Source organism: Triturus cristatus, chromosome 5_2, assembly GCF_964204655.1.
Source record: "Triturus cristatus chromosome 5_2, aTriCri1.1, whole genome shotgun sequence".
NCBI classification, from domain to species: Eukaryota; Metazoa; Chordata; class Amphibia; order Caudata; family Salamandridae; genus Triturus; species Triturus cristatus.
The window spans coordinates 1,101,882,536-1,101,908,927 of NC_140588.1; the positions used below are offsets into that span (position 1 = coordinate 1,101,882,536).

Consider the following 26,392-nt stretch of genomic DNA (forward strand, 5'->3'; position numbering starts at 1 on the left):
ACTATCTGTTAGTTGTTTTAAGGCTTCGCTACAATATTTATCCCTTGTCATTAGGACGATGTTTCCCTGTTTATCCGAGGGCTTACATAAAATAGTGGTGTCCTTTTGTTGATTCTCCAGAGCTCTTTCTTGATCTTTTGTCATGTTGGTTCTTCTACACGTACATATATATGTACATAGCAAATCTCTTCAGACAATTCCAAAAAGAAAACAACGGCACACCAGAGGACAACAAAAATAGTTTAATTTGCCCACAAACGACGTGTTTCGGTGTTTCTTAAGTCTCAAAACTTGAGAAAGGCTTCGCTGAAACGCGTCATTTCACCGCTGATTCAGGTTAGTTTCTCCATCATTTATTAGCTAAGTTGCTGTGCTGTTACGAGTTTTGACAGGATATCATATGTTGCTCACACATTTTTTCACTGAAAAAAACTCACGTTTCAGTGATGTTATAGTTAGGGATTAGCATTTAAGAAACCTTAGAAATTCATTGAAAAAACAACAGGTTTCAGGGACGTTATAGTTAGGCTGACATTTCACTCATACAAAATTCATCTGTTATAGTTAGCTGAGCTAACTATAACTCACACCCCTGCAATACACTGCTGATGACATCACATATTACATCACTCATGACATAGTCAGTGACATCACTGATGACATCACTGATAACATCTCAAATGACATCACTAATTACATCACTAATTACATCATCCAGGAACTGAGCGTTGTTTTTTTAAAATTAAGAATTATATATTACCTACTGGCGGTCGCCAGTAGGTAGTTATAGTTAGGACCACGTTTCCATAGGAAATCCGCAACATTCTATTTTGAATAACTTTGGCGCCGGTCGACGAATCCTCGCGAATTTCTCAAAATAGGTGGGGCGCTACGCTCCGCTCCTACCCTGAAAGTCTCGGGGGGATCCGTCAAGCGGGGGCTGAGATAAAAGGGGGGTCCCAAAACGCGTTTTTCCCATGCATTTTTCCATAGGACCTTTAGAACGAGCTACAGCCCGAACGGCTGAACAGAATTACTAGAAATTTGGCAGAGAGGTAGTCCGTAGGTCAAGGAAGTGCCTTTTGTAGGTTTGGTGTAAATCAGTTCAGTTGATTTTGAGAAAATAGCCTTTAAATCAATATATATATCTGAGCCAGCTTACGGTACGCTTACCGTACGCTTACGGTAAGCGTACGGTGGCGTGCGCGAGCGCGATTCTGATTGGCTCTTAGATCTTAGTAAACATTCGAATCGGCCGAAACCAGGAAGCGGCGGCCGCCATTTTGTGTATTTCACTCTGAAAAAAAAGAGTGAAAACAAGGAAAGGGGGCAATGAGGAGAGTTACAGACCCCCTAACAATTGTAAGGGGGTCAAAGAAGGACAGAAAAGTACAAAAAAAACATTTATTGATTTTAAAAAAAATCACGGGGTACGCGTACGGTAAGCTCACGGTAAGCGTACGGTAGAAAAAAATAAAAATAAATAAATGAAAATCAGATTTAAGAGTTTAGAAATTAGGGAGCTCTAAAAAGAGCTGTTGTGTTTATGGAGTCATTTTTTTAGTGGTACCTACAAGTAAGTACCGATGCAGAGTCTAAGGTTCAAGAGGAAGACTCTGTTCCCTTCATCATTGAAGTGCACACCATCTCCTCTATAAATGTCTTGCATGTCGTAACGCAAGTTGTTGTGGTAAATGGCACCCATACCATAGTCACGGAGGAAAGCAGAAACAGATTTGTTGACGTGCTTTCTTGCTTTGTCAATCTGTGGACAGAAATGATTGGACCAGTTCCATTTTTGCCTTTGGCATATGTTGGAAAACACAAAGGCAGTTTTAGGGAAAAGTGTAAACAGTTGTGCAAAGGTGTCCTTCATAAGCATTTCCAGACCTACCCCAGTCAAAGTGCCTAGGTCATTGCCACCACAGTGCACTATTATGAGGTCAGGGTGTTGGATTTGCATGAAGGATTTCACCAATGGCATCAATTGGTGCCACTTTAACCCTCTCTGACCAATCCATTTAATGTCTACATTTGGCAAAGCAAGGTCTCTCACCATATCTGTTTTCTCTGCAAACTTTTCACTCCAGAAGACATAGCTGTGCCCTACAATCCACACTGTGAACATCTTCAAAGGAGAACTGGATGCACTCAGGAGGTGTCTTTCAGTAGAATGGCAATATGAAAAGAAAGACAGTTTGGAAATGGAGGCATACATATTTTTTACAAAACAAAAAGAACTGATTGGCTGTTTCATACCATTCTAGAAAAAAAACTAGGCTGTATGTGAAAATTAATAGAAGCATGTTTTGTATTGGTACAAAAAAATGTGTAACCAAAGAACAGTACTATGGATTTGCAGTTAGGTTTGAAAAGTCAAGCACTCTTGCTCTGTGGAATTGAAACATTGTGTGTCGAACTTCTGACCTAACTGCACACAGCAGTGTTCCATGAGCTGTTGCTATGGTAGCAGGCAGAAGTCAAGTTGGGGGAAGGGTACTAGGCAGAAGTCAAGTTGGGGGCAGGGTACTTTTGGAAAAGGGTTGGTTTTCAACCAATAGAAATGTGTCATTACATTTGAAAAAAAGGGGGAAGCACTGAGATTTGAAACTTACATGTATATGTGTGGAAAAATAGAGGGAAAGTTTGCCATTATCTGGTTCTGCTGAGAGGAGAGAGGTGTACAGAACAGAGATCCTGGCTCTGATAATCTGCTGTTTGAGTGACACATTTCTTTCACAACTAACTAATTTTAAAGGTGAGTTTACAGTTTGAGAGGGGATGTATGTGGTAACTTAAGAAATGAATAATAGAAATGGGAATTGTTTTTGTTGTAGTTACACATGGTGGATTCATAATGTGTCAGTCTGTAAAAGAGATTTTCACTTGGCCCGAAAAAAAAAGAGCAGTAAGTGTGCTTTCAAATTGGCAAAGAAATTTCGTTTTGGCACTAATGTGAAAACATGACTGTGTGTGCATAGAAGAATTATAGGCAGAAATGTATTGCGTCTTGCTCTGGTGATTTCACAGTTGCAGTAGATGGAAAAGAGGAGCGAATTTTTGGGGGAAGAAGCAGAGGTTTAGCACACACCCATGTGCTTGCCATGTATAGTCATGCACAGTAATTAGAAGCGAGTGGGGTTTTCAGGTTTAAGTCTGTAATGCAAATACATTCAGCATCACTAAGGCTGGTTGCCCCTGCTGGAGTGTAGGCAGTCACAGAGAATACACACGGTGGTGGTCTGAAAAAAAAACTGCTTGGACATGTGCATTTAAATAAATTAAAAAAAAAGGTTTCAGAATGTGTCAGTCTGTAAAAGTGATTTCAAATTGAAAAAAGAGATTTTCACTTGGCCCGAAAAAAAAAGAGCAGTAAGTGTGCTTTCAAATTGGCAAAGAAATTTCGTTTTGGCACTAATGTGAAAACATGACTCTGTGTGCATAGAAGAATTATAGGCAGAAATGTATTGCGTCTTGCTCTGGTGATTTCACAGTTGCAGTAGATGGAAAAGAGGAGCGAATTTTTGGGGGATGAAGCAGAGGTTTAGCACACACCCATGTGCTTGCCATGTATAGTCATGCACAGTAATTAGAAGCGAGTGGGGTTTTCAGGTTTAAGTCTGTAATGCAAATACATTCAGCATCACTAAGGCTGGTTGCCCCTGCTGGAGTGTAGGCAGTCACAGAGAATACACACGGTGGTGGTCTGAAAAAAAAACTGCTTGGACATGTGCATTTAAATAAATTAAAAAAAAAGGTTTCAGAATGTGTCAGTCTGTAAAAGTGATTTCAAATTGAAAAAAGAGATATACACTTGCCCCCGAAAAAAAAAGAGCAGTAAGTGTGCTTTCAAATTGGCAAAGAAATTTCGTTTTGGCACTAATGTGAAAACATGACTGTGTGTGCATAGAAGAATTATAGGCAGAAATGTATTGCGTCTTGCTCTGGTGATTTCACAGTTGCAGTAGATGGAAAAGAGGAGCGAATTTTTGGGGGAAGAAGCAGAGGTTTAGCACACACCCATGTGCTTGCCATGTATAGTCATGCACAGTAATTAGAAGCGAGTGGGGTTTTCAGGTTTAAGTCTGTAATGCAAATACATTCAGCATCACTAAGGCTGGTTGCCCCTGCTGGAGTGTAGGCAGTCACAGAGAATACACACGGTGGTGGTCTGAAAAAAAAACTGCTTGGACATGTGCATTTAAATAAATTAAAAAAAAAGGTTTCAGAATGTGTCAGTCTGTAAAAGTGATTTCAAATTGAAAAAAGAGATTTTCACTTGGCCCGAAAAAAAAAGAGCAGTAAGTGTGCTTTCAAATTGGCAAAGAAATTTCGTTTTGGCACTAATGTGAAAACATGACTGTGTGTGCATAGAAGAATTATAGGCAGAAATGTATTGCGTCTTGCTCTGGTGATTTCACAGTTGCAGTAGATGGAAAAGAGGAGCGAATTTTTGGGGGATGAAGCAGAGGTTTAGCACACACCCATGTGCTTGCCATGTATAGTCATGCACAGTAATTAGAAGCGAGTGGGGTTTTCAGGTTTAAGTCTGTAATGCAAATACATTCAGCATCACTAAGGCTGGTTGCCCCTGCTGGAGTGTAGGCAGTCACAGAGAATACACACGGTGGTGGTCTGAAAAAAAAACTGCTTGGACATGTGCATTTAAATAAATTAAAAAAAAAGGTTTCAGAATGTGTCAGTCTGTAAAAGTGATTTCAAATTGAAAAAAGAGATATACACTTGCCCCCGAAAAAAAAAGAGCAGTAAGTGTGCTTTCAAATTGGCAAAGAAATTTCGTTTTGGCACTAATGTGAAAACATGACTGTGTGTGCATAGAAGAATTATAGGCAGAAATGTATTGCGTCTTGCTCTGGTGATTTCACAGTTGCAGTAGATGGAAAAGAGGAGCGAATTTTTGGGGGAAGAAGCAGAGGTTTAGCACACACCCATGTGCTTGCCATGTATAGTCATGCACAGTAATTAGAAGCGAGTGGGGTTTTCAGGTTTAAGTCTGTAATGCAAAAACATTCAGCATCACTAAGGCTGGTTGCCCCTGCTGGAGTGTAGGCAGTCACAGAGAATACACACGGTGGTGGTCTGAAAAAAAAACAGCTTGGACATGTGCATTTAAATAAATTTAAAAAAAAAGGTTTCAGAATGTGTCAGTCTGTAAAAGTGATTTCAAATTGAAAAAAGAGATATACACTTGCCCCCGAAAAAAAAAGAGCAGTAAGTGTGCTTTCAAATTGGCAAAGAAATTTCGTTTTGGCACTAATGTGAAAACATGACTCTGTGTGCATAGAAGAATTATAGGCAGAAATGTATTGCGTCTTGCTCTGGTGATTTCACAGTTGCAGTAGATGGAAAAGAGGAGCGAATTTTTGGGGGAAGAAGCAGAGGTTTAGCACACACCCATGTGCTTGCCATGTATAGTCATGCACAGTAATTAGAAGCGAGTGGGGTTTTCAGGTTTAAGTCTGTAATGCAAATACATTCAGCATCACTAAGGCTGGTTGCCCCTGCTGGAGTGTAGGCAGTCACAGAGAATACACACGGTGGTGGTCTGAAAAAAAAACAGCTTGGACATGTGCATTTAAATAAATTTAAAAAAAAAGGTTTCAGAATGTGTCAGTCTGTAAAAGTGATTTCAAATTGAAAAAAGAGATATACACTTGCCCCCGAAAAAAAAAGAGCAGTAAGTGTGCTTTCAAATTGGCAAAGAAATTTCGTTTTGGCACTAATGTGAAAACATGACTCTGTGTGCATAGAAGAATTATAGGCAGAAATGTATTGCGTCTTGCTCTGGTGATTTCACAGTTGCAGTAGATGGAAAAGAGGAGCGAATTTTTGGGGGAAGAAGCAGAGGTTTAGCACACACCCATGTGCTTGCCATGTATAGTCATGCACAGTAATTAGAAGCGAGTGGGGTTTTCAGGTTTAAGTCTGTAATGCAAATACATTCAGCATCACTAAGGCTGGTTGCCCCTGCTGGAGTGTAGGCAGTCACAGAGAATACACACGGTGGTGGTCTGAAAAAAAAACAGCTTGGACATGTGCATTTAAATAAATTTTAAAAAAAAGGTTTCAGAATGTGTCAGTCTGTAAAAGTGATTTCAAAGTGTAAAAAGAGATTTTCACTTGGCCCGAAAAAAAAAGAGCAGTAAGTGTGCTTTCAAATTGGCAAAGAAATTTCGTTTTGGCACTAATGTGAAAACATGACTCTGTGTGCATAGAAGAATTATAGGCAGAAATGTATTGCGTCTTGCTCTGGTGATTTCACAGTTGCAGTAGATGGAAAAGAGGAGCGAATTTTTGGGGGATGAAGCAGAGGTTTAGCACACACCCATGTGCTTGCCATGTATAGTCATGCACAGTAATTAGAAGCGAGTGGGGTTTTCAGGTTTAAGTCTGTAATGCAAATACATTCAGCATCACTAAGGCTGGTTGCCCCTGCTGGAGTGTAGGCAGTCACAGAGAATACACACGGTGGTGGTCTGAAAAAAAAACAGCTTGGACATGTGCATTTAAATAAATTTAAAAAAAAAGGTTTCAGAATGTGTCAGTCTGTAAAAGTGATTTCAAAGTGTAAAAAGAGATTTTCACTTGGCCCGAAAAAAAAAGAGCAGTAAGTGTGCTTTCAAATTGGCAAAGAAATTTCGTTTTGGCACTAATGTGAAAACATGACTGTGTGTGCATAGAAGAATTATAGGCAGAAATGTATTGCGTCTTGCTCTGGTGATTTCACAGTTGCAGTAGATGGAAAAGAGGAGCGAATTTTTGGGGGAAGAAGCAGAGGTTTAGCACACACCCATGTGCTTGCCATGTATAGTCATGCACAGTAATTAGAAGCGAGTGGGGTTTTCAGGTTTAAGTCTGTAATGCAAAAACATTCAGCATCACTAAGGCTGGTTGCCCCTGCTGGAGTGTAGGCAGTCACAAAGAATACACACGGTGGTGGTCTGAAAAAAAAACAGCTTGGACATGTGCATTTAAATAAATTTAAAAAAAAAGGTTTCAGAATGTGTCAGTCTGTAAAAGTGATTTCAAAGTGTAAAAAGAGATTTTCACTTGGCCCAAAAAAAAAGAGCAGTAAGTGTGCTTTCAAATTGGCAAAGAAATTTCGTTTTGGCACTAATGTGAAAACATGACTGTGTGTGCATAGAAGAATTATAGGCAGAAATGTATTGCGTCTTGCTCTGGTGATTTCACAGTTGCAGTAGATGGAAAAGAGGAGCGAATTTTTGGGGGAAGAAGCAGAGGTTTAGCACACACCCATGTGCTTGCCATGTATAGTCATGCACAGTAATTAGAAGCGAGTGGGGTTTTCAGGTTTAAGTCTGTAATGCAAAAACATTCAGCATCACTAAGGCTGGTTGCCCCTGCTGGAGTGTAGGCAGTCACAAAGAATACACACGGTGGTGGTCTGAAAAAAAAACTGCTTGGACATGTGCATTTAAATAAATTAAAAAAAAAGGTTTCAGAATGTGTCAGTCTGTAAAAGTGATTTCAAATTGAAAAAAGAGATATACACTTGCCCCCGAAAAAAAAAGAGCAGTAAGTGTGCTTTCAAATTGGCAAAGAAATTTCGTTTTGGCACTAATGTGAAAACATGACTCTGTGTGCATAGAAGAATTATAGGCAGAAATGTATTGCGTCTTGCTCTGGTGATTTCACAGTTGCAGTAGATGGAAAAGAGGAGCGAATTTTTGGGGGATGAAGCAGAGGTTTAGCACACACCCATGTGCTTGCCATGTATAGTCATGCACAGTAATTAGAAGCGAGTGGGGTTTTCAGGTTTAAGTCTGTAATGCAAAAACATTCAGCATCACTAAGGCTGGTTGCCCCTGCTGGAGTGTAGGCAGTCACAGAGAATACACACGGTGGTGGTCTGAAAAAAAAACAGCTTGGTTTCATAATGTGACAGTTTGTTATACAGATTTTCACTTGCCCAAAAAAAAAGAGGAGTTTGTGTGCATTCAAATTGGCAAAGAAATTTCGTTTTGTGACTATTGTGAAAAGAAATGTAGTAATATATTTAAATACAATAAAGAATTTTTTTTTTAGTTTTTTTGCAGGTATTGCTGAAGAACAGTGAACAAAATTTAAGATGCCTACAAAATCTCGAGTTCAAAAAACGCTAAAAAAAAAACTATATTTGAGGACAACTGGAGGACCAAAGTTAGTAGAAGATGCTGATGTTGGGAAAAAGAAAAAATCTTCTGGTAAGCAAAAAAGACAATTCCTAAACAAAATATTGAAAACAAACAAAAATGTACAAAATGTCTGTTCTCGGAAAAATGTAACAAAACCTACAGAACAGCAAAAAATTGAGGATTTAGTTAATGCAAATATACCTTCTGCAATTGAAAAGTTTAACATAAACAGAAAAACAGCATTTAAAGAGATACGTAGAAAAATGTTTCAGAGAAGAGTTATGTCCAATTTGATAAAGGATATAAAGAAATATAAGCAAAAGGCTAAATATTATAAGAGAAAAAAAGAAATTGAAGCCATTGCAGCAAAGGCATTAGAATTAAAAAGGAAACTATTCATATTAATTTTGAATAGGATGCGTACATTAGATAAAATGGTTAATGTACTGAAATCACAAAGCAAAAGCAAAAGAGTAGTGAACAGAACAAATTTTTGTAAAGTGTTTTTAGGAAAGTGGATGCATAGCTCAAGTAGTGAACCTTTTTTTAATGAAGAGAGCTATTTTCAAAGTAATAGTTTGCTGCATGCAGTTGACACCAGAGGTCGTTCATATGAAGTAAAAAATGGTTGCATAATGGAGAAGGAGATAATGGTTCCAAGAGATGAGGTACAAGTGATGGCAGATGAGGCAATGGGGAGACGTCCTAAAGCCCCAGTGTACACTTGGAATTGTAGTAGTATTTGCACTGTGCGTCAGGAATCTATTGACAGATTTCGAGAGTTTCTAAGAGAATATAGTAAAAAAAGTGTAAAACAAAAGATTAAGGTGCTTCAAAGTCTGGATCCATGCAGAGTGAGAGAGAATACTGGTTTGCAGGGTCATTCTCTTGCTTGTCTATCTAGAAAAGTGTGCAATAGTGTTTTCCATCATTTTAGGATGCTGGCTGTTCATCATACTGAAATGAGAAAGTTTGTGAGACGGTTGTATTTTGCCAAAAGTCCAGCAATAAAGTTAAATGAATTGAATAGGGCTCTGTTCCGAGGAACGGTATCAGATGTAGAGAAGGTTGTTGATGAAATTCAGTTTTGTTACTTTGGTCCTGAACAAAACAGTGCAGAGAAGGACACAGTAAATGAGGCAGAAGTGGAAGAGAATGTAGAACCTTGTGTAAGTAAGACATTTAATGATCACATAACAAAATTTGCAATAGTCTCTAATGAAAGACCAAATGTTACTTGTATTTGTTGCCGCAGAACTCATTATAGAAAACAAACTAGGAATGTTGATCTCTACAGAAAGAGTGAAAATGAAGATAATTATAAGTGGATGGATTTTGCAACATATATATTTCTTGAAAATTGTTTTGAATTGGGTGAAGATCAGCGTATTTGTAAATACTGCTACAACAAGTTAGAGGAAAATAGAATGCCGACCAGAGCTGTACATAATAATTTAGAATTGGATGCTATTCCTGCTGAACTTTCTGAATTAAATACATATGAGTCTATACTCATTCAATGTGTTCATCCGTTCCAGACCATAGTACGTATGGAGCCCAAAACTGGTAAATTACCTCCTTCAGATTTACTGAGAGGTTTAAAAGGTAGAGTGGTGTATTTGCCCTTGGATTTGAAAAAAAATATGGAAACTATTGATGCGGATACTTTGGAAACTGAACCATTAATTATTCTGGTTAATGGTGTACCTACAAAGAATAAGAAGATTTGGCAGGAGCTGGTAGATGTGCGGAAAGTACAAAGAGCAAATTTGTATTTGAAAAAAAATAACAAATGGTATGAATCAATTTATATAGTAGAAGAAGAAGAAGAAGAAGATTTACAAGGAGATACAGAAACACCAAGTGGACAAATTGAAAAAGTGGACAAGTCAAAGGAAGAAGAAATTTATGAACATTTTAGCATACATCCTCTCCATTCGAAAGAAGTTATGGGAGACAATATTGATCTCTTTCAGATGAAGAAAGCAAAAGGAAATCCCGTGAGTGTATGGGAGGAGAGCTTGGAAGCTCGATGTTTTCCCCAGCTGTTTCCTAAAGGAAAAGGAGGACGATACGATGAACGTCCGGAACAGATTCCAGCTTCTGAGTATCGGACTACAAGACTATATGCTGAAGATCCCAGATTTCGACAAAGTATCCCTTATTTGTTCCATCTTTTATTTGAAAGCGACTTGTCTGCACTGTCTTATGCAGTAAATCACATTTTAAAAAGTGGAGTACATTTACAAAATGTGTCTGCTAAGGATTTTATGGAGAAAGTGCAGCACCGAGATGATCATTTGGAAACACAACTGATCAATCTGATGGCTTGTCAGCGTGGGACAAATGAATATTGGTACCGACGCCATGGTGAACTAAAATGCATGTTACGCAATTTAGGAACACCAACATGGTTCCTTACCCTAAGCTGCGCCGAGTACGCTTGGGATGATTTAGTGGATTTTCTACGAGAGGCCAATTCAAACATTGAAAACATCGAATACAAGACAGCAGGAGAACTGTGCTCATTGGATCCGGTTAATGTTTGCAGATATTTCAATCATAGATTTGAGGCTATGATGTCCTTCATCTGCAATAAAAAAAATCCACCCCTTGGAGAAGTAGTGGATTTCTTTTGGAGAAAAGAGTACCAGGCAAGAGGTGCTCCTCATATTCATATGCTGCTGTGGATCAAGGATGCCCCAAAGTTTGGAACAGATACTGATGAAGCAGTGTTATCTTACATTGAAGAATATGCAACATGTGCTATACCTAAAAGCACAGAAGAGTACAAGTTAAAGGAGCAAGTTCTACGTTTCCAAAGTCATCGGTGTGGAAAATACTGTCGACGGAAATACAAGAGCAAAGAAAAATACTACACTAAATGTCGATTTGGATTTCCTAGACCTGTTCTTACAAATGGAAGAGTCAACAGTTTTATGTCAGCTGTGAGACATACTATCACAAGAAAATCACCTAAGAATACCTACAACCTTAAAAGAAAAGAAGAATCAAAAAATATAAATGACTACAACCCAGTCATTTTATCCATGTGGAACGCTAACATGGATATACAGTATGTTGCTGACAATTCCATTGCTGTTGCTCGATATGTAACGTCTTACATTACGAAATCAGAAAAAACAGAATTGAAGGAAATGTGGGAAGAGATTTCTCACGAGAAGACTGTCAGTAAGAAGCTGTACAGTTTCAGTTTGAAGATGTTATCGCATCGAGAAATTGGATCCTACGAATGTTCAGATAGATTATCTTCTGCAAGTCTCTACTCGAAGTCAAGAAGAATAATTTGGGCAAGTTTAGCCCTTGCAGCAATGAGAAATCGGGTACTGAAATCTGTTGGAGAAATTGAATATTTGGCACAGTTCGAACCTGAAAGTACAGATATATTGAAAACAAACATGTTGGACACATATTATCCCAAGAGAAGTCATCATCTGGAGAACATGTGTCTCTATGAAGTGCTGCAGAACTACATTTATTCACGGAAAGCTGCAGAAGACATCAATAATGGAAAATATAAAGTCGTTGGTGAAGAAGGATGTTTGGTGAAGCAAACCAAAGGAAGTTTGATAAATCACCGGAAGCTGAGTTGCGACACTACCGACAAGAAAGAATTTTACTACTTGGCTCTTTTACAGTTGTTTAAACCATGGCGTTCAGAGGATGAACTACTGGGAGAATTCCAGAGCTATGAAGATTCTTTTAATGCTTGCAAAGACAGCATACAATGCAGTACATTCTCAACTTATCTGCAAATGTTAAATGAAGAAATTGAACAGGAAACTACAATTGCAGCAGAAATTGCTAGAGACAGTTCTCAGGACAGCCAAAGTTCAGGAACATACAGTCAAGATCCCCTAGGACAACCAATCGTTGAAAATGAAGCATCAATAGCCATGAATGAAGTGGAAACGGCTATGAATCAAGCTCAAGAAGAATTTATAGACTTAGAAAATTTGGAAAGACAACTGAATCAAGAGCAGCAACAAATTTATGAAGAGATCAAAAACAAAATTGATCACGGATTTCTACATGAAAAAAAAGAGTGCTCATGCACATCATTTCATCCAATCAGGATGTATGTAAGCGGACAAGCTGGCACTGGAAAAAGTTTCCTAATTAAAGTCATCAGAAGCTACCTAAAGCAAAAAACAGATTCTACTTTGTCTTGTGTGGTTACTGCTCCAACTGGGTTAGCAGCATATAACATAAAAGGAATCACCTTACATCGTTTGCTAATGTTACCAGTGGAGCATGAGAACAAAATACAATTCAACAAGCTAACTGGAGAAGCATGCTTGGAAGTTTCAAGAGTATTGAAGAAGATGCAAGTTCTCATTATTGATGAGGTGAGCATGGTATCAAACTTAATGCTTGCCTTTGTGCATTTAAGAATGCAGCAAATTTTGAAGACAGACTATGACGTGTTATTTGGTGGAAAACACGTCATAGTTTTTGGGGATCTTTTGCAACTTACTCCGGTTAAAGGACAACCAGTGTTTAATACTGTGACACATGAAGACACGAAGAAGTCATTGGGAAGCATCGGTAATACAAATATTTGGTCCTTCTTTGAGTACAAGGAACTTACAACTAATATGAGGCAAGCAAACGATGAAGAATATGGAAGTATTCTGAAAGATATCAGGATTGGACTACTCACAGAAGCTGGCAAAAAAGCATTACAGACTCGGCTGCTACATAATTTATTTCCAAAGGAAGAAATAGTTGCAGAGAAGATATACAAGAACATTGCAGAAAACAAAAGTGTCATCTGCTTAATGCCAACTCTACGTGAATGCTCAATATTCAATGAGGAGCTTTTGAAATTGGAAAAGGAAGAGATCAGGAAATTGGAAGCAGTGGACAAAATTGAGGATGGAAGAATTACTGTCACAGTAACAGGCAAACTGAAAAATAAATTGGACTCACTAGAGAAGAACATCTCCAAAACAGCAGGATTAGAAAAAAATCTATATGTTTGCATGAACTGTAGAGTGTTTTTAAGGAGAAATTTGGATGTTGAAAAAGGCTTAATAAATGGAGCGATGGGAAGAGTTGTGGGTTTTATTAATTATCAGAAAAAAGATGGAATTGAATGGTTAAAAATAAAATTTGATCAGATAGAGGAAGTTAAAGACATTTGTCGTTGTTCAGTTCGTTTCATGCTTGTGAAAGACTTATATGTACGTAGGAAGCAGTTTCCGTTTTCTCTAGCATATGCTGTAACTATTCACAAGTCTCAAGGATTGACTGTAGATTGTGCATTTGTGAACATTGGATCTAGTGTGTTCAAAGAAGGTATGGCATATGTTGCTTTGTCACGAGTCAAAACATTATCAGGTTTATTCATGATAGACTTCGATGACTCAAAAGTTAGTGCTGATACAAACTGTGTAAAGGAGTATAATAGATTAAGAAGAAGCTATGCTCCTCATTTAGGTCAGTATCCTGTGTTGGAGAAACGTGTAGTTTCTCGTAAAAGGAGAAATGAGAATATCTGTAATGAAGATGTAGAGAAGAGGAAAAAAAAGAGGAGTGATGTAATTGCAAGCAAAAAGAATAAGGAAAATGAAGAACAGGTTGTAGGATGTCATTTTGAAAATAGCTCTGGTGTCAACTGCTACGCAAATGTAGTGCTGAATGTTGCTTTTTATCTGGAAAGTTTGCAAGAGCAGATAATAATAAATCAGGGAAAAAGATTCTGTTCAGAGCTCAGTCTCCTTTTTCAAAAGCTGAGTAAAGATAAAACTCAAATAGAAAGTGCTACTGATATTAGAAAACTTTTAGATGTATGTTCAGGACGAACACAGTTTTCTCAAAATGAACAGCAAGATGCTCACGAATTTTTGATGTATTTTCTTCAGGTAGTGGAAGAAGAAGGAGTTCCCATTGACATTTTTTTTGGTCTCTCTTATAAATGGGAACATAGTTGTGATAATTGTTATAATATAAGTGGTTCTATTGTTGATAATGAAAGGTTTATTTATTTGACATTGCCAGAGAGTAAAACAGTCACTTTTGCAAACTTAGTTAAAGATGCTAATCATAGCATGAAATGTGGTGAGTGTAATTCTGACATGTTATCAACATTAATTTTAAGGGAATACGGACAGTATGTAATTTTAATGATGCAACGATGTAGAGCTGATGGATCAAAATTGGATACTTTAATAAAGAAGTTTACAGGACAGCAATTATCAATTTCAGGAAAAACTTTTGTAACTGTTGCAATAATTTTCCATGATGGACCTACTGTTACTTCTGGACATTACACAGTTTATCTAAAATGTGAAAAAGGATGGACACTGTGTAATGATTCCCAATTGATTTTCAAACAACGTTTGCCTTTTGATTTAGCAAATTCCTATCTAATCTTCCTGAAACCTAAATTTTAGAGAGACTTGGCAAGATCTGGACAAAATAATTTTACCATTTTACAGGATTACCATTGCAATTTTGTAGAAAAAAGATTTTTAAAATTATCATTTGGCCTAAAGGAAAGATAACCAATTGTAATGTGGACTTTTTAAATTTTTAATGCAATTTTGAAAAACCAATAATTTAGAGATTATCGGTAACTTCTGCACATTTTAAATTTTGGAATGCTATTGGACTGCCATTGGAAATTTTTACAAAAATGATTTAAAAAATTACTATTTGGCCATGTGGAAAAGTAAGCAATTCTATTGTGGACAAAATAAATTATTCGAAAAATTTTCGTGAACCAAAATGTTACAGAGAATCGGAGAGATCTGGACAGATTAAACTTTAGAATTTTAATGGTTTTCCCTTGGAAATTTATTCCAGGGAAAGAATAAAAAATACTATTTGGCCTAAAGGAAATAAAATCAGATGTATTTTGGAGTTATTTGAGATATATTATTGTGAATGTACTTCTGAAACAAAAATATCAGACGGTATTTTAAAGAAAAAAGTATTGTTTTTAGATGACATTTTTTAAGAATAATATGCATTTCTGTAATGATAAGTTTAAGTGAGAAGAGATTCTGGGCTTTTTTAATACAATCTTTGAGATTGTTATTTTTTTTTGCCCGCTGTAAAATGATGAATGCAATTGCTTTCACAATTTATAGTGAAATGCAATATATTCTGAAAACAGCAAAAATAAGGCAAAAATATTTTTTGGGAAAAAATATAAATATGTGTACTGTATTATAAAATGTTTTAAAAATATTAATACTTTTTTCTTTTTTTTCAGATCGATATAGAAAATTTTCGTAAACTACAACCATTTTAAAAACTATTTTTTAAAAAAACAAATGAATAAATATTTTTTTCAGTGAGTATGGTAAGTCAATAGTAATAATTGTAGTCTTTCAAGGACCTTGTAATGTGAAAAATGATTTTTAGTGTTTTTTTTTAAAAATAAAAAAAAGGTACGCTTACCGTACGCGTACGGTAAAAAAAAAAAAAAAAGTTTTTTAAAAAAAATGTAAAAAAAAGATGAAAGATAAGGTTGGCTCTTAAAAGAACCGTTGTGTTCATGCAGGGACAGAGGAAAGGAACCATGGGAAAATCATTCAAAGCTACAAATGTGCTGATCTATTTTGTTATTCACTAGGGAAACACTGGTCTCCCTATAACAAATTAGAGCTTTACAAAATGTGCAATGAATATCAACCTTCCGAAATCGAGGGTTCATTTCCAGAGGGCCAGCAAAAGGAGATTCTCCCCCCACAGATGAAGGGCTCACCTGAGCTGCAGAAGAAGGAGTAAGCTCTGCAGGTGATGGTCCAGGCTGAGCTGCTGTGGATGTACTGGCTCGTCTTTCTGAAGAGTTACCTCCAAAAAGATGACCATGTGTCCTTCTGTGTACATCCTGGAGGTGTCTCTTCATGGTGTGATTCCCAAAGGAATACTTCCTGTTAGGATTACCTCTAGAAAGTACACGCTGACACAGCTTGCAAGTAACTAAGGGTGCATTCACCTTTTGCTGGCCTTCTGGAAAAGTAAAATAATCCCAAACATAAGAAGGTTTTACTTTCCTCGCTCTCTGCCTCAAGACAGTGCTGCTGGTGCTAGCCTCACTCTCAGAAGAGCTCTGCTGTTCTGCCATCGTATCCCAAAGACAAACCAGCTCCTTCTCCCAAGGGATCACAAGCAGAAATGAGGGGAATGGGTGTGGTGTAGGAGAGTTCTAGAACTGAAAGTAGTTTCAACCAATCAAAAGTTGTGTTTCAAGATCACATGACCTACCGTACGCTTACGGTACGCTTACGGTGCGCTTACGGCAAAAGTGCGCATGCGCGTAAAAAAGACACGCGCTTGCGCGCATGCGCATAACAGTCACTCCCCGGCACTTCCGCGTAACGTGCGCGTGTGGCGTAAGCGCGCACGCGTCCCACGCGCAGTACGCGCGGCTACGCAAAGTGCGTAACTATACGCAAGCAGCGTAGATAGATTACGGACGTTGCGTAAACCGTACGCTTACCGTGAGCTTACGGTACGCGTACTATAAAAAAAAAAAAAAAAAAAAAAAAAATCTGGAAATAAATTTTACATGTTTATTTTAAAAAATATATATAAAAAAAATATTTAAGGATTTTAAAAATTAAAGCATAGTCTTTATAAAAGATAAGAAAATTAAAATAAAAATATGTTTGAAAAAAATGAAGAATATAAAAAAAAAATAGCATTTAAAAAACCTTGCAAATTCACTGAAAAAACCATGGGTTTCACACACGTTATAGTTAGGAATTAGCATTTAAAAAACCTTGCAAATTCACTGAAAAAACCATGGGTTTCACACACGTTATAGTTAGGAATTAGCATTTAAAAAACCTTAGAAATTCACTGAAAAAACCATAGGTTTCACACACGTTATAGTTAGGAATTAGCATTTAAAAAACCTTGCAAATTCACTGAAAAAACCATGGGTTTCACACACGTTATAGTTAGGAATTAGCATTTAAAAAACCTTAGAAATTCACTGAAAAAACCATAGGTTTCACACACGTTATAGTTAGGAATTAGCATTTAAAAAACCTTAGAAATTTAGTGAAAAAACCATAGGTTTCACACATGTTATAGTTAGCTGGACATTTTACTCGTAAAAAACCAATGAAATTGCCCCGTTATAGTTAGTTCAGCTAACTATAACTCGCGCGCCCGCAATGCACTGCTGATGACGTCACATATTACATCACTCATGACATGGTCAGTGACATCACTCATGACATCACTGATGACATCTCAAATGACATCACTGATGACATCACTGATGACATCATCCTTGTGATAGAGTGGCAGACCTCCTCTCACCTTAATATAAGCTTTGATACACACATTCAAAAATAGAGACTAAAAATTTCAAAACAATGGACATACCAATACCAGTTACAACAACCTCTTCAGTAATTCTAAGATCCACATACACATCCACTCATTCACCAACAGTCCTATACAGTCACTCATACGTGTACTCACTCATCATATGTACTCATACATCTATACATCCTGTTACACAATGCCACTCATCCATAGAGTTACTCACACACATAGTCACTCATGCTAAAAAAGAATCAAACATACATTTACTTGCATATACAGTTATACACACACCACCACACTTACTTCTACGGAAACTTACACATACTTAGTCTTTTAAACAATCACTTATAGAAACACATACTTATTCATACAGGAACTCTTTCAATCTCTCACTTTCACATATACTCACATATATACACCAATAGTCACATATACTAGTTTAAAACGTATGTAGTTACACCTGAAGACACTATTGAGACAGTCATTCACTCACTAACACACCCATACACACACTCATCCACCCATACAGTCCTGCACACATGCTGTGTTCAACACATACAAACAGTGAGTCACTCATTCATGCACCGATGCACTACGTAATACCCCCCACCGAACCATGCAGACACTCAGACTGATACTCAAAAAAACAACTAATAACCTAAATAGGCACCCATGTAGCTACTCACCAACCCATGCAGCCACTTATACACAAAGTGAGAGACTGATACAGATATTTACATATTTAAACATTACTCACTAAGCCATGTATTCACTATGATACACTTAATCAGTCAGTTACACAATCAATTTTTCAAAAACAAATCATCCATTTAGACACTTATATACCCATTTATTCTTCCATCGACCATGAGATATACATATATAAAACATATTTAATTTTCAGAATAACACACATTCACTGGATGATGTCATCAGTGAGGTCATCAGTGATGTCATTTGAGATGTCATCAGTGATGTCATGAGTGATGTCACTGACCATGTCATGAGTGATGTAATATGTGACGTCATCAGCAGTGCATTGCGGGCGCGCGAGTTATAGTTAGCTGAACTAACTATAACGGGGCAATTTCATTGGTTTTTTACGAGTAAAATGTCCAGCTAACTATAACATGTGTGAAACCTATGGTTTTTTCACTAAATTTCTAAGGTTTTTTAAATGCTAATTCCTAACTATAACGTGTGTGAAACCTATGGTTTTTTCAGTGAATTTCTAAGGTTTTTTAAATGCTAATTCCTAACTATAACGTGTGTGAAACCCATGGTTTTTTCAGTGAATATATATATATATATATATATATATATATATATATATATATATATATATATATATATATATAATAGAAACAGTCTTGTCCGCTCTTTTCTCTCAGCGGATCCTTAGGCACGGACCTCTCACCTCCAGAAATCAATTACAAAGTCCCACAACATGGAAAGTGGGTGAAGCAGTGATGGTTTATTGGCAAACTTAAACCAGGAAAATCACAGGACCAGTGTCCTCCATGACGCGTTTCGCTCCACGCAGTGAGCTTGATCACAAGAGATATATATATATATCTATATATATATAACCTACTGGCGGTCGCCAGTTGGTAGTTATAGTTAGGACCTATTATCCATAGGAAATCAGCAACATTCTATTTGGAATAACTTTGGCGCCGGTTGACGAATCTTCGCGAAACCCTCAAAACTGGTGGGGGGCTCCGATCCGCTCCTATCCTGAAAGTCTCGGGGTGATTCATCAAGTGGGGGCCAAGAAAAAAGGGGGGTCCCAAAACGTGTTTTCCCCATGCAATTTTCCATAGGAACCTGTAATCGCAGCTACAGCCCGAACTGCTGAACGGAATGGAACCAAATTTGACAAAAAGGTAGCCCTTGGTTCACACTCGTGCCTTTTGGTTAAATGGTGTAAATCCGTTCAGTAGTTCCTGAGAAAATCAAAAGTAAAATCATAGATATATCTGGGCGGAGCCTATCCACACATCTCATCGTGAGCTCTGATTGGCTGTCAGCACTTCATCCAAGGAGTGTTGGCAGCCATCTTGGGACCAATATACATGATAGCACCTCATTAAAAAGCCTTGCAGCTAATAGAAGGTTTTATGACTTTAGTTACATTATAAATCATTTGTTGATGGTACCATACTCATTTTAGGAATTGTGGTGTGTTCTAAGGTGATTTTACCATGTGAAAAAGCATTCTGCTTGGATATCATGAATCATGTTTGAGAGAAAACTATTTTCTCATGCTTTTCCCACAGAGGTTTGGAAGGTGATCTATAAGCTAAACTGAGAGCATATTTTCTGTAAATTCACATTATCTTTCTCAGTCATGTGAGAATGAAGTCTGACATTCTCAGTAAAACATGTACATCCAAAAAGGGCAGAGACTGTCAGTTGATTCCTTTGTGTTCTACTGCAGCTTCCCAGAGTGTTCTAAAGAACAACTAGAGCACTAACAGTCCTACTTATGACAAACGTATGGCACACCTGAAGCCATCTTGATTGGAATAAAGTGGTAACTCTTAAAACATTAATTTAAAAAGTAACACAATGAGGGGGTTCATTTTGCCATAGAAAGTATGATTAGTGCTGCAGAAAGAAATATTAGGGCACACTTTGAGTGACTTCTCAAATCCTCTTCTATTTAATTAAAAAATTCTGACATGCAGATTGAAACATGCACTTTCAATACCAGCAGCAGACTTCCCTGGTGAGCAGTAGCTTTACTACAGTGATCTAATGAGCAACTAGAGTGCTAACATTCTGAATTTATGGCAAAAGTGTGACACATCTGAATGCCTTCTTGATGGAATCAAAGTAAAAAACTGAAAGTATTCCTATTGAGGAGACAGTAGTAAATGAGGAAATTAGGAAACTTCATAACAAATAAGTCTCCCAAGATGGCCACAAGAGACACAAGAGCCCAAATGTAGCACAAATATCACCCAGATGTAGCCCAAGTATAGCCCAATGACAGAATGTCCCAGAGTGTTCTAAAAAATAACTAGAGCACTAACAGTCTTACTTATTACAAAGGTATGGCACACCTGAAGCCATCTTGATTGGAATAAAGTGGTAACACTTAAAACATTTAATTTGCAAAGGAACAAAACGAGGGAGTTCATTTTGCCATAGGAATTATGATTAGTGCTGCAGATAGCAAAATTAGGGCACATTTTGACTTCTCAATTCCACTTCTATTTCATTAAAGAATTCTGACATGCAGACTGAAACATGCACTTTGAATACCAGCAGCAGACTTTCCTGGTGAGCAGTAGCTTTACTACAGTGATCTAATGAGCAACTAGAGTGCTAACATTCAGAATTTATGGCAAATATGTGACACATCTGAATGCCTTTTGATGGAACCAAAGTAAACAAGCATTGAAAATTCAATAGGTCTCGCCCTGTTTTAAGTTAAAGCAATTCTGTTTGTAATTAGGTGGTTTTTTAGCTTTGCTTTTATTAGTGTTTTTCAAAAATTCATGTACATAACATGCATATGTATGCATATATGTATATGTATGCATGCATTTATATTTGTATGTATATAGATATGCAGATTATATATATGATTATATTTGTATGTATATATATATTCCCACACACGCCACAAAATCTGCCGAACTCCTTCGATGACGGGTGCTTCCTACGTGCATGTGGCATGCACGATTTAAATTGACCACAATTGTCCCTCCATTCAGGAACACCATTGGAGCACTCACAGGCTTTGCAAAAACATTTATTCCATCTCGCATGACGCGTTTCAGCCGCCAGGCCTTTATCAAATGCTGTTGAGTGAAGACGTAGTCAGCAGGCACATTGTTTCCTTGGCTAGGGCGGTTCAGGCAGATTAAATTTCAAATTCCCACACACGCCACAAAATCTGCCGAACTCCTTCGATGACGGGTGCTTCCTACGTGCATGTGGCATGCACGATTTAAATTGACCACAATTGTCCCTCCATTCAGGAACACCATCGGAGCACTCACAGGCTTTGCAAAAACATTTATTCCATCTCGCGTGACGCGTTTCAGCCGCCAGACCTCATGGAAAAGCGCTGCTTACTCAAACCAGCGTTTTCAGGTACAGGAAATCCAATGTGCACTAAGTGGCTGACGAAAAGGCTTGCAATATCAATAGCATCACGAAACATCGATGCTCTTGGAATATAACAAATAATGGCATAGACACAGTGCAATCTACGAGGTATGAATATTTTCCCATTACGATAATGGAAGCTTACTTAAAGGTGTGTTTATTATGGAATTGAAAGATACCACTATGGGACCGTAATGCAATATTCATACACTCAATGATGGCGGCGTGCAATAATGAACGGACTATGGGGAAAGTGCAGTCCTTCTTTGCTTGCCACTACGGAGGGAGAGCGAAATGAACTATATAAACACTTTTAATGCTACTGATTTGTTTCACTCAACAGCATTTGAGAAAGGCCTGGCGGCTGAAACGCGTCATGCGAGATGGAATAAATGTTTTTGCAAAGCCTGTGAGTGCTCTGATGGTGTTCCTGAATGGAGGGACAATTGTGGTCAGTATAGATATATATATATACACATACTTATATATAAATGCATATGCATATATATGCATATACATATGTGCATATGTGTGGGTGGAGAGATAGGTAGAGAGGTAGAGGTGTAGAGGTAGAGAGGTAGAGGTAGAGAAGTAGAGGTAGAGGTAGAGAGGTCGAGAGTAGAGGATGAGTAATAGAGGGTTGAGAGTGAGTAGTAGAGAGTAGTAGAGAGTAGTAGAGAGAGTAGCAGAGAGTGAGTAGTAGAGTGTAGTAGAGTGAGTAGTAGAGCGTGAGTAGTAGAGAGTGAGTAGTAGAGAGTAGTAGAGCGTGAGTAGTAGAGAGTAGTATAGAGTGAGTAGTAGAGTGAGTAGTAGAGAGTAGTAGAGAGTGAGAAGTAGAGAGTGAGTAGTAGAGAGTGAGTAGCAGAAAGTAGTAAAGAGTGAGTAGTAGAGAGTGAGTAGCAGAGAGAGAGTAGTAGAGAGTGAGTAGTAGAGAGTGAGTAGTAGAGAGTGAGTAGCAGAGAGTAGTAGAGAGTGAGTAGTATAGAGTAGTAGAGAGAGAGTAGTAGAGAGTAGTAGAGAGTGAGTAGTAGAGTGAGTAGTAGAGTGAGTAGTAGAGAGAGTAGTAGAGAGTAGTAGAGAGAGAGTAGTAGAGAGTAGTAGAGAGTGAGTAGTAGAGAGTGAGTAGTAGAGAGTGAATAGTAGATAGTGAGTAGTCAAGAGAGAGAGGTAGAGAGTAATAGAGAGTGAGTAGTAGAGAGTAGTAGAGAGTGAGTAGTAGAGAGAGAGTACTAGAGAGTGAGTAGTAGAGAGAGAGTAGTAGAGAGTAGTAGAGTAGTAGATAATGAGTAGTAGAGAGTGAGTAGTAGAGAGTAGTGGAGTAGTTGAGAGTGAGTAGCAGAGAGTAGTAGAGAGTGAGTAGTAGAGAGAGTAATAGAGAGTAGTAGAGTAGTAGAGAGTGAGTAGTAGAGAGTAGTAGAGAGTGAGTAGTAGAGAGTGAGTAGTAGAGAGTGAGAAGTAGAGAGTAGTAGAGTGAGTAGTAGAGAGTGAGTAGTAGAGAAAGAGTAGTAGAGTAGTAGAGAGTGAGTGGTAGAGAGTAGTAGAGAGTAGTAGAGTGAGTAGTAGTAAAGAGTAGTAGAGTAGTAGAGAGTGAGTAGTAGACAGAGTAGTAGAATAGTAGAGTAGTAGAGAGTGAGTAGTAGAGAGTGAGTAGTAGAGAGTAGTAGAGAGCGAGTAGTAGAGAGTAAGTAGTGTAGAGTGAGTAGTAGAGAGTAGTAGAGAGTGAGTAGTAGAGAGTGAATAGTAGAGAGTGAATAGTAGAGAGTGAGTAGTAGAGAGAGAGTAGTAGAGAGTGAGTAGTAGAGTGAGTAGTAGAGTGAGTAGTAGAGAGGGAGTAGTTGAGAGAGAGTAGTATAGTAGTATAGAGCGAGTTGTAGAGAGTAGCAGAGAGTAGTAGAGTGAGTAGTAGAGAGAGTAGTAAAGAGTAGTAGAGTAGTAGAGAGTGAGTAGTAAACAGAGTAGTAGATTAGTAGAGTAGTAGAGAGTGAGTAGTAGAGAGTGAGTAGTAGAGAGAGAGTAATAGAGAGTGAGTAGTAGAGAGTGAGTAGTAGAGAGTAGTGGAATAGTTGAGAGTGAGTAGTAGAGAGTAGTAGAGAGTGAGTTGTAGAGTGAGTAGTAGGGTGTAGTAGAGAGTGAGTAGTAGAGTGAGTAGTAGAGAGTAGTAGAGAGTGAGTAGAAGGGAACAAGTAGTAGAGAGTGTATAGTAGAGAGTGAGTAGTAGAGAGTAGTAGAGAGAGAGTAGTAGAGAAAATAGTAGAAAGTGCGTAGTAGAGAGAGTAGTAGAGAGTAGTAGAGTAGTAGAGAGTGAGTAGTAAAGTGAGCAGTGGAGAGTAGTAGAGAGTGAGTAGTAGAGAGTGAGTAGTAGAGAGTAGTAGAGTGAGTAGTTCAGAGTGAGTAGTAGAGAGAGAGTAGAAGAGTAGTAGAGAGTGAGTGGTAGAGAGTAGTAGAGAGTAGTAGAGTGAGTAGTAGAGAGTAGTAGAGTGAGTAGTAGAGAGAGTAGTAAAGAGTAGTAGAGTAGTAGAGAGTGAGTGGTAGAGAGTAGCAGAGAGTAGTAGAGTGAGCAGTAGCGAGTGAGTAGTAGAGAGTGAGTAGTAGAGAGTAGTAGTACAGAGTAGTAGAGAGTGAGTAGTAGAGAGTGGTAGAGAGTGAGTAGTAGATAGTGAGTAGCAGAGAGTGAGTAGTAGAGAGTAATAGAGAGTGAGTAGTAGAGAGTAGTAGAGAGTGAGTAGTAGAGAGTGAGTATTAGAGAGAGAGTAGTAGGGAGTTTTAGTGTAGTAGAGAATGAGTAGTAGAGAGTGAGTAGTAGAGAGTAGTGGAATAGTTGAGAGTGAGTAGTAGAGAGTAGTAGAGAGTGAGTAGTCGAGTGAGTAGTGAGGAGTAGTAGAGAGTGAGCAGAAGAGAACAAGTAGTAGAAAGTGTGTAGTAGAGAGTGAATAGTAGAGAGTAGTAGAGGGTGAGTAGTAGAGAAAATAGTAGAGAGTGCGTAGTAGAGAGAGTAGTAGAGAGTAGTAGAGTAGTAGAGAGTGAGTAGTAGAGTGAGTAGTGGAGAGTAGTAGAGAGTGAGTAGTAGAGAGTGAGTAGTAGAGAGAGAGTAGAAGAGTAGTAGAGAGTGAGTGGTAGAGAGTAGCAGAGAGTAGTAGAGTGAGTAGTAGAGAGTAGTAGAGTGAGTAGTAGAGAGAGTATTAAAGAGTAGTAGAGTAGTAGAGAGTGAGAAGTAGAGAGTGAGTAGTAGAGAGTAGTAGAGAGTAGTAGAGTAGTAGAGAGTGAGTAGTAGAGAGTGAGTAGTTGGGAGTAGTAGAGAGCGAGTAGTAGAGAGGGAGTAATGTGGAGTGAGTGGTAGAGAGTAGTAGAGAGCGAGTAGTAGAGAGTGAGTAGTTGAGAGTGAGTAGTAGAGAGTGAATAGTAGAGAGTGAGTAGTAGAGAGAGAGTAGTAGAGATTTAGTAGTAGAGTGAGTAGTAGAGTGAGTAGTAGAGAGGGAGTAGTAGAGAGAGAGTAGTAGAGTAGTAGACAGCGAGTGGTAGAGAGTAGTAGAGTGAGTAGTAGAGAGTGAGTAGTAAAGAGTGAGTAGTAGAGAGTAGTAGAGAGTGAGTAGTAGAGAGTAGTAGCGAGTGAGTAGTAGAGTGAGTAGTTTAATTTAAAAGGAACACAATGAGGGGGTTCATTTTGCCATAGAAATTGTGATTAGTGCTGAAAAAAGAAAAATTAAGGCACATTTTGAGTGACTTCTCAAATCCTCTTCTATTTCATAAAGCAATTCTGACATGCAGACTGAAACATGCACTTTCAATAGCAACAGCAGACTTCCCTGGTGAGCAGTAACTTTACTACAGTGATCTAATAAGCAACTAGAGTGCTAACATTACAAATTTATGGCAAATGTGTGACACATCTGAATGCCTTTTTGATAGAATCAAAGTAAAAACTGAAAGTATTTCCTACTGAGGAGACTGTAGAAAATGAGGAAATTAGGAAACTTCATAACAAATAAGTCTCCCAAGATGGCCAACAGAGCCAAAAGAGCCCAAATGTAGCACAAATATCACACAGATGTAGCCCAAGTTTAGCGCAATGACAGAATGTCCCAGAGTGTTCTAAAGAACAACTAGAGCGCTAACAGTCTTACTTATGACAAAAGTATGGCACACCTGAATCCATCTTGATTGGAATAAAGTGGTAACACTTAAAACATTTAATTTGCAAAGGAACAAAATGAGGGGGTTCATTTTGCCATAGAAATTATGATTAGTGATGCAGAAAGAAAAATTAGGGCACATTTTGACTTCTCAAATCCTCTTCTATTTCATTAAAACATTCTGGCATGCAGACTGAAACATGCACTTTGAATACCAGCAGCAGACTTCCCTGGTGAGCAGTAGCTTTACTACAGTGTTCTAATGAGCAACTAGAGTGCTACCATCCAGAATTGATGGCAAATGTGTGACACATCTGAAAGTCTTCTTGATGGAACCAAAGTAAACAAGCATTGAAAATGCAATAGAGCTCACCCTCGTTTACGTTAAACCAATTCTGTTTACACATGCATATATATAAATGCATATGCATATATATGCATATATATATATGCATATGTGTGTGTGTAGAGAGAGGTAGGGAGAGGTAGAGAGGTAGAGGTGTAGAGGTAGAGGTGAAGAAGTAGAGAGGTAGAGGTAGAGAGGTAGAGGTAGAGAGTAGTAGAGAGAGAGGTAGAGAGAGGTAGTGAGAGGTAGTGAGTAGAGTGTGAGTAATAGAGAGTAGTAGAGAGTAGTAGATAGTAATAGAGAGAGTAGCAGAGAGTGAGTAG

At 38.0% G+C, this 26,392-nt stretch overlaps 1 long non-coding RNA gene across 1 annotated transcript; it reads left to right on the forward strand.

Annotated features, from left to right (window-relative positions):
- Positions 1–1,588: 1,588 nt before the first annotated feature.
- Positions 1,589–15,489, forward strand: LOC146829768 (uncharacterized). The gene is made up of 3 exons (XR_014962045.1): positions 1,589–2,758; positions 8,068–8,225; positions 15,400–15,489. It is a non-coding gene; the product is annotated as an uncharacterized LOC146829768 (long non-coding RNA).
- Positions 15,490–26,392: the final 10,903 nt, after the last annotated feature.